Source organism: Dermochelys coriacea, chromosome 1, assembly GCF_009764565.3.
Source record: "Dermochelys coriacea isolate rDerCor1 chromosome 1, rDerCor1.pri.v4, whole genome shotgun sequence".
Classification (NCBI taxonomy): Eukaryota; Metazoa; Chordata; order Testudines; family Dermochelyidae; genus Dermochelys; species Dermochelys coriacea.
Genome location: NC_050068.2, coordinates 260,533,406 through 260,548,012, shown reverse-complemented (window position 1 = coordinate 260,548,012; position 14,607 = coordinate 260,533,406). Strand labels below are relative to the sequence as shown.

Genomic DNA, 14,607 nt, shown 5'->3' with positions numbered 1-14,607 from the left:
TCTAATTTTAAAGTTTGACTTTTAAACCATCTTTTTTTAAATTTATTTTTATCCATCCTGGAAATAAATTGGTTTACACAATTTTTCCCATCAGGATTACTTTTGTAGCTGTTTGTTAGACTGTGAAAGGTTTAGCCAAGCCATTCTGAAACTTTTAACAGTTACCCTACTAGCTGCACACTGCTGCCCAAAGAACATTTAGATTTGTAAAAAAGCCTCAGGAATTCACAGAAATTTCCTCTAGGAGGCTGAAACGGGCTACAATTTACCTATCATCTGATATGCAACTTTGAAAGATAGCTTTCCCAGAGAAGAAGGAAAAAGGAGATGGAGGTGAAGATGGGTTAAAAAGAGATTAAGAGGTAGGAAATGACCATTTGATAGATTGGATAGCTTCAGAGGAAGCTCATGCTGAAAGAGAAATAAGGCATTTTGTGGTGTTCGATACCTCAGGATTTTGTTATATTGCTGTACAGCTCACTGGTACTGGGATGGAAGGTATCTAGCCCTGATAATGACCTATTAGCATTGTGCAGTGACACAACAAGACATAACAGTAGACTAGCTTGAAAGTGTAATTGGAAGCCATTAAAACCAATAGCTCAGAATCCTTGGGTCCAGGAAGATACAATGAGGAAGTTGGGGTTGGAAGAACACCCACACGGACAGGGATAGGCACATCGCCACAGATAACAAAAGAGGGTCGGGTTGCTAGAAATTGAGATCAAGGGAAGGGGAAAAGGAAGATAAATTCTGGGACTCGTGAGAGCTGAAAGTTGAGAGAGACCTCGAGAGTCAAGAAAAGATCTAGTGCAAACCAAAATGCAATATTCTTTTCTTCTCTGAATTGACAACAGATTTAAAAAAAAAAAAAGGTTTAAGCATTTATTTATATGAATAATGGAAACATCCAACATTACATTAGGTAGGACAAAAATTCAGAAGAGCTATAAACCCTCATACTTTAGTCCATAAGCCAACCACTAACTGATGGAAATTAGGAAGAAACTCCCCTTATGGCTAATTTATTCCAACACATGATTTATTGCACTTTCCTCTGAAGCAAAGGATACTGACCACTAACAGACAAGACTACTGGACTAGATGGAACCCTGATCTAATTTCATGACATTTTTCATTGTAACTACAAGAGCATATCTTTGTCTAGCTAAGCTTTACATAGAATTAGACCATATATGATTTATTCTGTTTAGTTTTTAATTTGGTATTTTTCTACATTCTATTTTATTTCTTTGAAGTGCTTTTTGTTCTTAGATTGTTTAGGATATTTCACTGTAATCCATACTAAGGAGAAGTCAGTGATCCTTCAGCCTCATAGAAGTTGAAGGAAGATCTAAATCTAGACTCAGCTTGGCTTTTCTGTCAAAAGGCATGGAGCAGAAATCCAGTCCCATAAGCGGCTGCTGTCAATGTTCTGGTTGTAATAGGTTATACTGCAGGAGCCAACAGATTGTGGAAGAAAAAGTAGTCTTGAGGAGCAAAGGTGACTTCATACTCAGACAACTGGTATGAGACAGCGAGCTATGAAAAGGACAATGTATTATTGTTTATTTTAGATCACTTACAGCCTTAAGAGGTCACAAGTATTACCAGTCTACATTTTCAGGAGAAAATAACTAATGAAGTTTATAAAGGATTTTGAAGATGGAAAGCCCTGCGTCAAGAAATAGTATAAGAATTGCCATTTTTGAAGCTGACCAAGTATGTAGCCAGAAGGTTCCTAAAAACTAGAAAAAGTGCTTTACAATATCAAAATTTCTTTTCCCTGAAGTACACTCAAAATATTCTCACACTACATTTTAAACAATATGAAATAGCATTCAGAGTCAGACCTAACTCCACAAAAGCTAGATTAACTTTCCAACCTTAAAACTCATGGTCATAACCAAAAGTATAACACCTGAATTTGAACTGTAGTATCTGGGATTTTATTTTATTTTTTTATTAAATATCATAAATGGTCACTAAAAATACAAAGCAAGTGAATTATATTATGGATTAAAACCTCTAACTACACATGTTTAGCACTCAGGTTATATATTTTTATAATAATGTCAGTGCATATATACAAAATTTTCTCTCATTCAACTTTCGTTAAACACAAAATGCAGATTAGGCCCAAACCACACATATGTGTTTCAGTACAGTGCAAGTTTCTGCAGTCAGTCATTTTAGAATTTCCTGAAAAACATTTTAGTAGATGCCCTAGCAACCCTCCTTTTTTCTTTTTCTGCAGGAAACCTCAGCTTAGATGCACAAGAATGTATATTGAAAAACTTGTCTTTTTTGCAGTTTTCCAGCTGAGTAAAAACTAACTCTTATTTATCACCAAGTGCTGCATCTGATCTGAGATTTCCCTGAAGAAATACACTGCAAACAGAGGCTTGCTATGTGACTGAATGATCTGCTCAAGGTTACAGAGTGAGTCAATTTCTCTCTGAATTAGAACCCTGTATTCTCCTGACTCCTCCTGTCATTTGCTCTAATAAAACACTACGAATATCTTAACACTTACATAGTTTCTTTCATCACAGGATGCCAAAGAGCTTTACAAACATTAATTAAACATTGCAACAACCCTGTGAGTAATTAAGTATTAAAAACATAATTCTGTAGCTGAGTAAACCCAAGCGTAGAATAAATGACCTGTTCAAGATCACAGGACTAGTCAATTAGAAAAGCAAGAAACTGACCATGCCCCAACTCCAAGTCCACTGCTCCTGACCTGAGGAACACTGCATCAGAACTAGGTAAAGAGCCAATACTCAAATATTTTGGTGTAAGCAGTACTACCTTTTATTAACACACAAATTTAAAAGTCTGGCAAACTTCAGCAATGTGAGACTGTCCGTCTAGCTTTCGTCAGTGCTCTCTGGCAGACACTATGGAAGTTGGAGCTTCCTCCACATACAGGACACAGTTCTGCCAACATAGTCAAACTTGACCTGCAAAATTCCTGCTATTCTTATCCAAGAACTCTCCTTAGAAGAAAATGACATTCATGCCAAGTTATTTGGTAGCATTGTGATGCTGGTAAACAATAATAGGTTGAGACATGGTCCAAATATAAATCTAGGTCTCCAAGGTGAAAGTGATGCATCTCTTAACGTGTTCAATCACATGCTCCATTTTCAGACTAATTAAACTAGCAACTCATCAGTTGCAAAATCCTTCTCCTGGCAGAACTTGATATCTGCATCCAAAATGAAGAAAAGGAGCGAGACCAAAATACAAGCTTATTTTACAAAAAGATACAGACAAACATTCACCCATCACCAGTCAAGCAGTCAGAGCTTCTATGCCTTCCACACGCCTTCATATCCACAGCCAACCTGCTACAGAAATTACTCAACTATATACACACACTCACCAAAGATCACTGAAATTAAAAAAAAATTAGTCAAAAGCCCAGAATACTGAGTGTAGTACAACTCTAAAAAGTAACCAAGATAAAATGCATTTGCTACACAGCAGAACTGCTCTCTGTATGTATGTAAAATCATAGCTGCAGATTTTAGTTCTGTTTTTACTCCTGGCAGCCTTGCAGAGCCATCAGAACTAAGAGGGAAGGAAGTGGATTCTATTGCTTTCTGTTCATCAAACTATGCACTTACCTGTGTAACCCTGTTGAAGGCATCACCAAGTGTCTAATCTGAACTACCAAACCTTTATTATTGGTAATGAGGTTTGCGAAGGAAAGGACCATACTTGAGTCTCAAGGTCAGAATTGGGCAAACTACGGCCCACGGGACCGTCCTGCCTGGCCCCTGAGCTCCTGGACTGGGAAGCTAGCCCCCAGCCTCTCCCCCACTTTCCCCCCTCCCTTACAACAACTCTACCATGCGGGCAGCACTCTGGGCTGCCTGCTCATGCAGGGCATCGCGTCTGGCTCCGGCCGGGCAGTGCAGCGGACAGACATGCTGCTCTGAGCGGTATGGTAAGGGAGTTGGAGGATTGGATATGGGACAGGGGATTCCAGGGGGCAGTCAGGGAACGGGGAGCAGGGGGCTTAGATGGGGGAGGTGGTCCCGGGAAGGGGCAGTCAGAGGACAAGGAGTGGGGGAGTTGGATGGGTTGAGGGGGCGGGAAGTGGGAGGGAGGATGGGGGCAGGGGCCAGGCTGTTTGGGGAGACACAGCCTTCCCTACCCAGCCCTCCATACAGTTTTGCACCCTGATGTGACCCTCAGGCCAAAAAGTTTGCCCAACCCTGCTCAAGGTCTATGTTGACTCTGAAGGTGTACCAGTCAGAAAAGCATCTTTTTACCTGTAAACTGAACACATTTAATATGGAGAAATAGAGGCAAAAACACTGACCAGCATGTCGTATAGTTACAGAGTCACTTTTCAGAGTAGAACTATATTTTCAGCATTTCAGTTAGAGAAAGCAGTCCACTGAAATGCTGGAAACATTTAATTCTAGAAACAGAGCATCATCCTCTCTTCTCCAAATGTACACATAATCTGACAGTCAGTGTTACAAATGACAGCTTTTCAGCAAGATGGCTGCCTCTAGCACTAGGCACAGAAATGCTAATTGTAATTAAAAACTTTCTAAAAATCCATTTAATAGTTTATTCAAGATTTTAATTATTGGCTTTTCTGAGCCTTGTGCTGTGTAAATATTAATAGGCTGAATAATAATGATCATCTAAAATTTAATATTTTCTTTGGTTTATTAAACCAATGCCTGGAGCCTGGATAACACACTCCATTGGGAACTCTCACTGACACAAGTTACATCACATAGTAGCAAGGCGGCCACATCCTACATAAGGCTCCAAAATGCCCAAAGTAATTACTGTTTTTAGACAACAGTTTATTCATAGCGACAAGTGCTTCTTTCCCTGTGAACTTTCAGACTAATAGGCTAGGCAAAGTGGTAACAGTTTTCCTTTGAACACTCATGCGCACAGCAGACTGAAGTTGCAACTATGCTTGGATAATCTTATTTTTCAGAAGAAATGTTTTAAAAATATTATTGCTTTTGAATACTGGAGACTTGAAAATAAGTTTCTAATCACAAAGGCTCCGCCCTGTCCTAAAATAATTATTCTTTCCTCCTCCCCAACTCAACACAAGGACAGCCTGAAAAGTGCATGGCAAAGTACCATGGATGCTGTTAAAGACTTTAAAGTACTTGCGTATCTTTTAGTAAATGTAAACCTTTTTCCTAAAAATGGCTCTTTTCCCCTTTACTGTAAAATACTGCAAAAGCCATTTAATTAATAAAGCACAACACATTATTGTAAAAAATGCCCTATTAAAATTAAACCAAGTTTGAGGGTCAGTTGGGCCTAACAGAACAAAGGTGTAACTGTCAGCCACAATAAGTCAGGCATGCCAGAATTGCCACAACCCATGAAGAAAGTGATGCTGCATTCTGAACAAGTTGTGGAGAAGCTCTGTGTAAACCAGAGCTAAGGTACTGCAACAGAATTGAGTGTGGGGTCATGAAGGTGTAAGTTATTATTAAACAGGGACAGCCTGTGCACATTGTACAACTGGAAAACACACGCTAAAAACCATATCTAATGCATGGCTTTCTCTAGAAAGGGCCTAGACAAAGGCGACACCAAGATTTCCTACCTGGCAACTAACCTCCTCAACAATTAAGGAAAATGAAAACATGCCTCTTATCTCTCCATTCGGCAAGTCTTCCATTTTATGCAGGATGACAATGAGGTAATGCAAATACATCCAGCTGGCAGTATCATTCAAGCATTTGTCCTGAACAGAGACCAGACTTCCTGGGTACATGCACAGACTCCATGAAATTCTTTTTTATTTTTTAAAAATTTCTCAGGAATTTCATGTTATTTAGTTTTATCCAAACAAGGGGTCCAGGTCCCACCCTTAGAGGGAGGGCTGCAGAGCAAGCCTGCCCTGTAGTGGTTGCTCTTCCCAGAGAGGCTGGGCCCAGTTCCCTGCTCCAGGCATTACAACCTGCTACCTTACAGATACACCACTTCCATTAAAGCAATTGATGGGCTTCAAGGAACTCTGGGTACTAGAAATTCTTATCAGAATTCATTGCGAGTACAGCCACTGGGAGCCCAAAGCTCTTGTAACAAAGCACAGGTTAGTAGCTTACTTTTTCCTTCCACACGTTACAGAGGGAAGTCTGTTATACAAGGCCAGGTCTACACTATAAATTTACATCAGTATAAGTACATTGCTCACGCACCAAAAATCCACACACAATCCAGATTTGCCAACTCTGTCCACATATCTATTCAGGGGATACCATCATAGGGCCTAATCACATCAGCCACACTATCAGAGGCTCCTTCACCTGCGCATCTACCAATGTGATATATGCCATCATGTGCCAGCAATGCCCCTCTGCCATGTACATTGGCCAAACTGGACAGTCTCTACGTAAAAGAATGAATGGACACAAATCAGACGTCAAGAATTATAACATTCAAAAACCAGTTGGAGAACTCTTCAATCTCTCTGGTCACTCGATCACAGACCTAAGAGTGGCTATCCTTCAACAAAAAAAGGTTCAAAAACAGACTCCAACGAGAGACTGCCGAATTGGAATTAATTTGCAAACTGGATACAATTAACTTAGGCTTGAATAGAGACTGGGAATGGATGAGTCATTACACAAAGTAAAACTATTTCCCCATGGTATTTCTCCTCCCCACCCCACCCCCCACTGGTCCTCTGATATTCTTGTTAACTGCTGGAATTAGCCTACCTTGCTTGTCACCATGAAAGGTTTTCCTCCTTTCCCCCCCTGCTGCTGGTGATGGCTTATCTTAAGTGATCACTCTCCGTACAGTGTGTATGATAAACCCATTGTTTTATGTTTTCTGTGTGTGTAAATAAATCTCCCCTCTGTTTTTTCCACCAAATGCATCCGATGAAGTGAGCTGTAGCTCACGAAAGCTTATGCTCTAATAAATTTGTTAGTCTCTAAGGTGCCACAAGTACTCCTTTTCTTTTTGCAAATACAGACTAACACGGCTGCTGCTCTGAAAAGAGCAACACAGTGAGATATAGACAACAATGAAATTTTCAGAAAAAAAAAACTGGACATTTATCAGGAATACAATGTCCTATGGAAAGAGAAAAGTAGAGGAAAGAAAAAGCACAGAAGCCAAGGATGAACTAGAAGACGACAGAGAAAAGGGATATCGAACATACTGGCATCACCTGGGAAGACAAACCAAAACCTACTAGCAACCATAATCAAAAGAGAAACTGGACTGCCTAATGCATCAGTGACACAGGAGGAACTAAGTGTTAATAGTGAAGTATAAATGAAATATACTATTTAAAAAAGTAATTCTGGAGACTTTCCGTTACATACTTTTCAGTAATCATTACCGCTTGCATTAACAGCTTTTCTTCAGTGAAGCCAAAATTAGGTATACAGCATTGTATTACAACTGTCATCACTTCATAAAATATATGCAATGAAATACTTAAGTCTAGAGATGCACCCCTTTTCAATATGCAAATCAAAATTTTTTTTCCTCTTTCTGAGCAGTAGAAAATAGATGATACTCCACTTTTAAATATCAGTAGATCAAAATATTAAGGTTTTAATTATATAGGAGATAATGATGCATGTCCCCAACTATGAAACAGTCTATGTCAGGGATCAGCAAACTATGGCATGCATGCCAAAGATGGCACATGAGCCAATTTTTAATGGCATGCTGCTGCCTGCCGGGTCCCAGCCGCCGGCCCCGCTCAGCCCGATGTCAAACCCAGGCCGGCAGTGGGCTGAGCGGGGCTGGCAGCCGGGACCCTGGCAGACAGCAGCATGCCATTAAAAATCCTGCCCGCCCGGGCCCGTTCTTCTCCGCCCCCCCACGGAGACAGGGTGAAGAAGCTTGGTCCTGCCAGCTGCTGCTGCTGCAAGGCAGCCAAGCTCCCCCCTTCCCCCGCCTCTTCCCCCAGCATGCTGGGTTCCTGCACCTCCTCCTTTCCCTCCCTGCCACCGATCAGCTGATGGCCCTTGCGCTGGGAGGGGGAGAAGCAGAGCCGCAGCACGCTCACTGCTCCGGGGCGGAGGCAGAGAAAGGGGGTGGAATCAGGGCATATCCCCTCCAGCGCCCTGCCGTGAGCCACTCAGGGCAGGGAGCACCCCCACGACCCTAGCCCACACCCCCAGCCCTCTGTCCTGACCCCTGCACCCCCCCACACCCCAGCCTCCTACCCTGACCCCTGCATCCCCCCCATGACCCCAGCCCTGACTCCTGCACCCTCCTCACATGCCCTGACTCTTGCACCCCCCCATTCCCATCTGCACCCTCACACCAAATGGGAGCTGCCCAGGTAAGCACTCCACACCCAAACCTCCTGCCCCAACCCTGAGCCCCCTCCCTCATTCCAGCTCCTGGCCAGACCCTACACCCCAACCTCCAACCTGATCCTTCACCCCCAGCCCTGTACTCAGTGCACTCCCACCCTCAGCTCAGTGCAGAGAGAGAGAGAGAGAGAAAGAGAATAGGCTACAACCAGGGAGAAGGTAGGTATCCACTCTATGTGAACAGGGCAGGGATCCCAGACTGGCAGCAGGCTGAGCGGGGCCGGCAGGAGCCGGCGGATGGAACCCCAGACCGATCAGTGGACTGAGTGGCAGCGGGCTGAGCCACTCAGCCTGCTGCTGGCCCGGGGTTCTGGCTGCTAGCCCCTTGCCAGCCGGGGTCCCGGCCGCAGGTCCTGCTCAGCCTTCTGCTGTCCTAGGTGAACGGAACCCCAGGCTGGCAGCAGGCTGAGTGGGCCAGCTGCATAAGATCAGCATTTTAATTTAATTTTAAATGAAGCTTCTTAAACATTTTGAAAACCTTGTTTACTTTACATAGAACAGTTTAGTTACAATATATAGACCTATAGAGAGAGGCTTTCTAAAACGTTAACATTTATTACTGGCACGCAAAACCTTAAATTAAAGTGAATAAATGAAGACTCGGCACACCACTTCGGAAAGGTTGCCGACCCCTGGTCTAGGTCTTAATTGACAAGGTTACAGTCCACCTTGCATCTGAAGATTTCCCTCTACATCTAATTTACTTCTACCCATTTCTAGTCATCAGCAGAGTAACTGTAAAATGTGCAATTTTATTTATTTCTTAACTGTAAAAAGTGTTATTCAGCTACCAGCAGGATAATAAGGTATCCACTATTCTAAGATGTAACCCTTTAATCTGTTCAGATAAATCCTCTATCCTCTTTAAGAAAGGTGGCTCAGAGTAAAAGCAGCTCAACTCTTTGTTGCTATATTAAACAGAAGGTTAGAATGCATAAGCCAGTGTGGGAGATGATTTCCTGCTAGAAGGAAAGCCCTTCAAACACCAAAATCTTGAATCTGATTTATCATCTTACAATGTCATCTTGCTGTGTTTTCAGTGTGAAACTTCAATCTTTCCAAGAAACCATTCAGCAAGTTGTGCTATCATTGTTTTAACTAGACAAAAGTGCTGATCACTTTACAAAGAGATTTAGCATGGTTTTGTAATGGACACGTCATGGGATTATGATTAATTGTCCCAAGAGGCAATATTTTACATTTGAAACTACTGATACAAGGCGGGATTCCCAGGTACATGATGGGCTTGTCTACACTTACATTTTATAGCACTAACTTTTATTGCCACGCTCCCAGCGCTCTGAGCTAATCCCCTCATGGAGGTGGATTACCAGGAGCGCTGGGAGAGCTCTGTCCCAGCGCTCGCGCGCAACCACACTAGCACTTCAAAGTGCTCCCATGTGGGAGTGCTTTGAAGTTTCCAGTATAGCCATACCCTTAGTCAACTTGGGCTACATAAGAGGCACAAAGTAAAGTGGCCAGAGAGGGCCAGCAGAGAATTCTCCTTGTAGGGGAGGTCTCCACCAACATAAAGCTGGCAGAGGCAGCACTGCTGCCTTCTACACAAGTTACCCCATGCACTTCTGGCACAGGGAGAGGAAGGGGATGTGACAGAACAGAGTTCTACTGCACCTACTCCACCACAGGAACAAATTAGAACTCCTGTTCTAGTTGGTGATGGGGCTGAGTAACTCAGGATCAAGGATCTGCTACTAGCTCCCTTATGGTCTATGTCTCACTATATCAGAGTATCATTTGAACAGTCAAGAACCAAAATGTTTATCACAAATTTTCACTTTAAAATAGAATTCCTCTGCAGATCCTATATTGATGCCTGTTCCAACAGGCTCTATCAGCAGCATTTCTTCCTTGGTTTACATAACATTTGTCCATATATTTTAATTATTGCATAATACAACCACTAATAATATAGGTAAATATAAGGGAAATTGCTTTGTTTTTAATGCAAGAACCACCAAAACAAAGTTAATGTGACATACAGCACAAACCTCTGTAATAAACCTTTCAGACATCGGTTCAAATGCTTTCTGAAGCCACAACCAAAGAGAACTGGGGACTTGTAAAAACTAAAACAGCTGATAAACTGAAAGGGAAACTGGTGCAGAAAATGTTTTCAGTTTGGCACAATTACTTGGAGGCTAAAACACAGGAGTAGGAGACATGTTTATTGTTCAGTTTAACATCACCACCAATTTTTTTTTTTTAAATGGTGGTGAAAAGTTTCAAATATGGTCTCAAAGCTTATCACTGTCATTCAATAATAGTTCCTCCTGAACAGGCAGTGAGATGTACTACTTACTCATCATACCAAAATCATAAGGTGCTGAGTGATCATTGGACCTCTTCTCCCCTCCAAAGTACTTCATCCCTCAGGAATGCAAAATACTTATTTTTTTAAAAAAAGTTTCAATGCTTGGATTTCTTTTTGGAACTACTTGACATTTCTGTTATTTTCCACTGTTAAAAGGAAAATTATTTCCAAGGGTAAAGTATTTATTTTGGGATTTTTAGCCACTAAAGCAGACTCTGTGGTAATATCTTAGGAGAAATTCCTGACCATGCATTTGCACATAACCACATTAACAACTTTCAGAAAGAGGGCACTTTACGACAGAAAGATCCGAGTGGCTACTGAAAAAGCAAAACCTACTTCACATCTGGAGCCTGGGACTAAAGAGGCTTCACATGGGAAGGAACTCCCTTCGGTCATCAAAATGACTTGACTAATCCTTGACAAGGTTTTAAACGCTGAGATGCACCCAATGTTATTTCATTTTGCTGTAAATTTTCAGACCAAATGCTTCTACCTAAAATACTCCAACAACCACAAAAACCCCTATACAATTTAGAAAACCTACCCCAAACAAAGTTTTTGCCCCAGAAAGGAAGAAGTGCCAGAGACTCCCTTACTCCTGGGGGAATTCTGCACCACTGTGCAATGCAGAATTTTGCAGAAATTATTCTCCCCCTCCCGAAATGGGCCGCAGCAATATTGGCCACCACTAGGGGCCGCTGGACCCAGCAAAGCCCAGCTCACAAATAGAAGACAAGGCCAGGGGGAGAGGGAGGGACCTGGATGGTTCCCAGCAGCTGCAGTTTGCAGCACACCCTGAAGGAAGGAGGCAGTGGCACGAAGGAAACCCAGCATCGGGCTGTTTCTCCCTCTGGATCCCTAGGCTCTAGGGAGTAGAAGGTGAGTGTGTCTGCGCAGGGGGGGGCCATGGCTGGGCTTGGGAGAGAAGGGGGAGAGTGTGTATGGGCTGGGGGGCCCCACAGCTGGCCTCTGGGGGATGGGTGAGTGTCTGGGCCGGGGGCAAAGGGAGCCTGCAGCTTGCCTCTGTGGGGTAAGGGATATGAATGTCTGGCCCCCCAGCTGGGCTCTGGGATGGTAGGGGGCAAAGACATAGGAACTGGGTTGTCGTAGGGGTCTCTTTAAACACTCTACTCTTGGGGGAAAATTTTGTGCATGTCTGTATTGTAACAGACATACTTGTTGACAGGTATTTTGAAATAAATTACCAAAACAACTGAAACTGGTGTGATTATATAGCGTTATTTTGACAAATAAAATTTACAGAATTTTAAAATATTATGCACGAAGGGCTTGTCCTCATGTAGAGTTGCACAGGTTTAATCTAAGACATTTGAATAAGACTAGATTGAACACTCTTATTTCAACTTAACTTTAGTTGATTAAGAAGCTACTTTAATTAAACAAGTGTAAACCCCTGTTTGCGCATGTTTTTGTTTGTTTTGTTTGTTTTTTAAATTAAACAGGTGCAAGTCTGTATTTAGACCAGACCTGAAATATAACAAGCAGGAGTGCTGGAACCCTAGTAGATGGGAGGAGGGAGGTGGCATGAGGACATGTCCCCTCCGTGGCCCTGCCCCCTGCTCCTCCTCTTTCCCCCAAGACTCCATCCCTGACCAGGCTGGAAGTCAGAGAAGAGCAGTGGGAAGAGCTGCCCAGGGAGCCTGGGCTGCTGTTGGGAGCTCTGGACATTCCACCTACCCTGGGTGGGGGTCCTGAGAGCAGCCCCCGGCCCATGTACCCACCCTCTGGGGTGCACTGACCAGGGCTGGTGGAGAGTTTGGGGCTTCCAGTCTGGGCAGGACGTGGGGCCTCAGGGGGAACAGGGGTGGGGCCACTGAGTAGGACTGGGTCACATGGAACACGGGGGCTAAGGCCCACCTCAGCACCCCCACCAGGAAGAGGCTGGTGCCACTAGCAGGGGCTGTGCTTCATAGGGTGATCAGCTCCCCCACTATCAGCTCCTCCACCACAAAGCACAGCCCCTGACAGCGCTGCTCTATGCATGCCTGAGGCTTGCAGTTTGGGAAGGAAATGCAGCTTCCTGCCCCTCAAACTATGCCCATGTTAAAAAGTGAACAGGCATGGCCCTCCCACTTCTAAAAGGGCAGGGCATGGCCCTCCTGCCTCTTCCCTCCAGTTCTGGTTCCCCTGATACCATGACCAACTAATACTATTTTTTTTAAAGGAATTTAAATCAGGATGTGTCTTCGTTGCCAAAAAAAAGATGTGGAAGAGTGTGTGTGTGTGTGTGGTTTCACACCAAGATAACTAATGCAGGTTACTTATCTCACTGGAAAATCCTAATGGAGAAAAGGCACAGTTAGTTTCTACTGACATAGTTAGAAGGGGTCAACTGCAAGGCCGGCATGAGTAAGGTAATAGTGTTGAACTCTACGAGCTACATCACAGTAAAAGTTACCTGCACTTTGTCTCCACTAGGATTTTACAGTGGGATAGTTAATGTGCATTAAGTATACCTTTTCTTTTCGGGTGAGGGGGGGCAGAAAAGGCGTTACCCAAGTCTACACGAAGACCTTCACTACAAAAAAGATGTTAGCTACCATACATTAAACTAACACAAGGTAAAATCCTAGTGAAGACAAGGTAGTTGTAGTTTTAACAGGAATTAGGTCAAGATAAACCCAGACTACCTTCTAGTGTTTATCTGAACCTGCTAACTCCTATTAAAAACTACAAGTACATTGTCCTCATTATGGTTTTACCTTGGCTGTGTCTATACTATGAAGCCTAGACCTGCACAGTTATGCTGGCATAGCACCCCCTAATGTAGATAGAGTCGACACCAACAGTAGTTCCTCTGTCGGTGTAGGAAAACCACCTTTCCAAATTATGTTAGCTACATCAATAGACGCAGGCTATGTCTTCAGGCTAGTCTACACTAGAAGTGCTACAGCGGTGCAGCTGCACCAATGCTGCTATAGTGCGTCCAGTGAAAATGCTCTATGCCGACAGGAGAGAGTTTGTGCAATTTTTTAAAAATATGAAATCCCTAATCTAGACATTCCCCGTATGTGTGTCTCTCTCCCCTCATTTATACAACTTTTCTACTTTTTTTTTTTTAAACATTAAAAATGTAAATCTCGTCTACCCTGGAAGATTCTACAATCAACTGGAGAAAGAGTAGGATTATGACAACTCAAGTACCAAGGATGGGAAACCTAATGGAGAGCAGAAATGTTTTTTATTCAGACTATTAATATGACATTACATCTTTTTAACTAGAACACTTGAGAAAAATTCTCTAGGGATTCATAGAAAAGCTGAAAGATCCAATACACACCTTCCTTCCTTTTTAGAAAGGCAGACAATACTTGACATTAATGATTTTTTTTTTTAAAAAAGCAGCACAAAAATTGTATATTGGGAAGGGGAAAACTATCATTCTTTATACATCTAGATGAAGCAAATAAAGGCAAAAGCCTTCATTTCCATTTAAAATCATACCCTCTCCAATAGGGCACGTAGCACTATTGAAGGTTTACTGCAACGCTTCAGTGAATTAGACATTTTGCTACAATAAAGTACTGGGCTTCAGCTGTATATTGTGACCAAATGAGTTATTCAAAAAAGTGTCTGTTCTACAAAAGCAGAGCACAATCATACTGAATTCTGACTTAGTAAAAAGACTTATCAGACCTTGTCCATTCATCTATCAACACAGGATTGGGCCTCGTGGTATATGCTCTAGTATTTTGTCCAGTACATTTTTAAGTGCCTCCACCAACTTCCCAAAAGAGATTATTTTATATTTGAATAGATATAAAGAGTATTATTAACACAGGCTATTGAATGTAACATAACATTAAGCATTGCACAATTAAAAGCACAAACAAACAATCAAATATGCAAACACTAAGATTAAGGTTCCAATAGCAAGATTAATTCTATCATGTTGCACAT

General features: G+C 42.5%; 1 protein-coding gene across 16 annotated transcripts in view; it reads right to left on the bottom strand.

The window, feature by feature from the left end:
* The window catches only part of TNRC6B (trinucleotide repeat containing adaptor 6B), a 239,845-nt gene that overhangs the window by 110,174 nt on the left and 115,064 nt on the right, over nt 1–14,607 (bottom strand). The window lies entirely within an intron of this gene.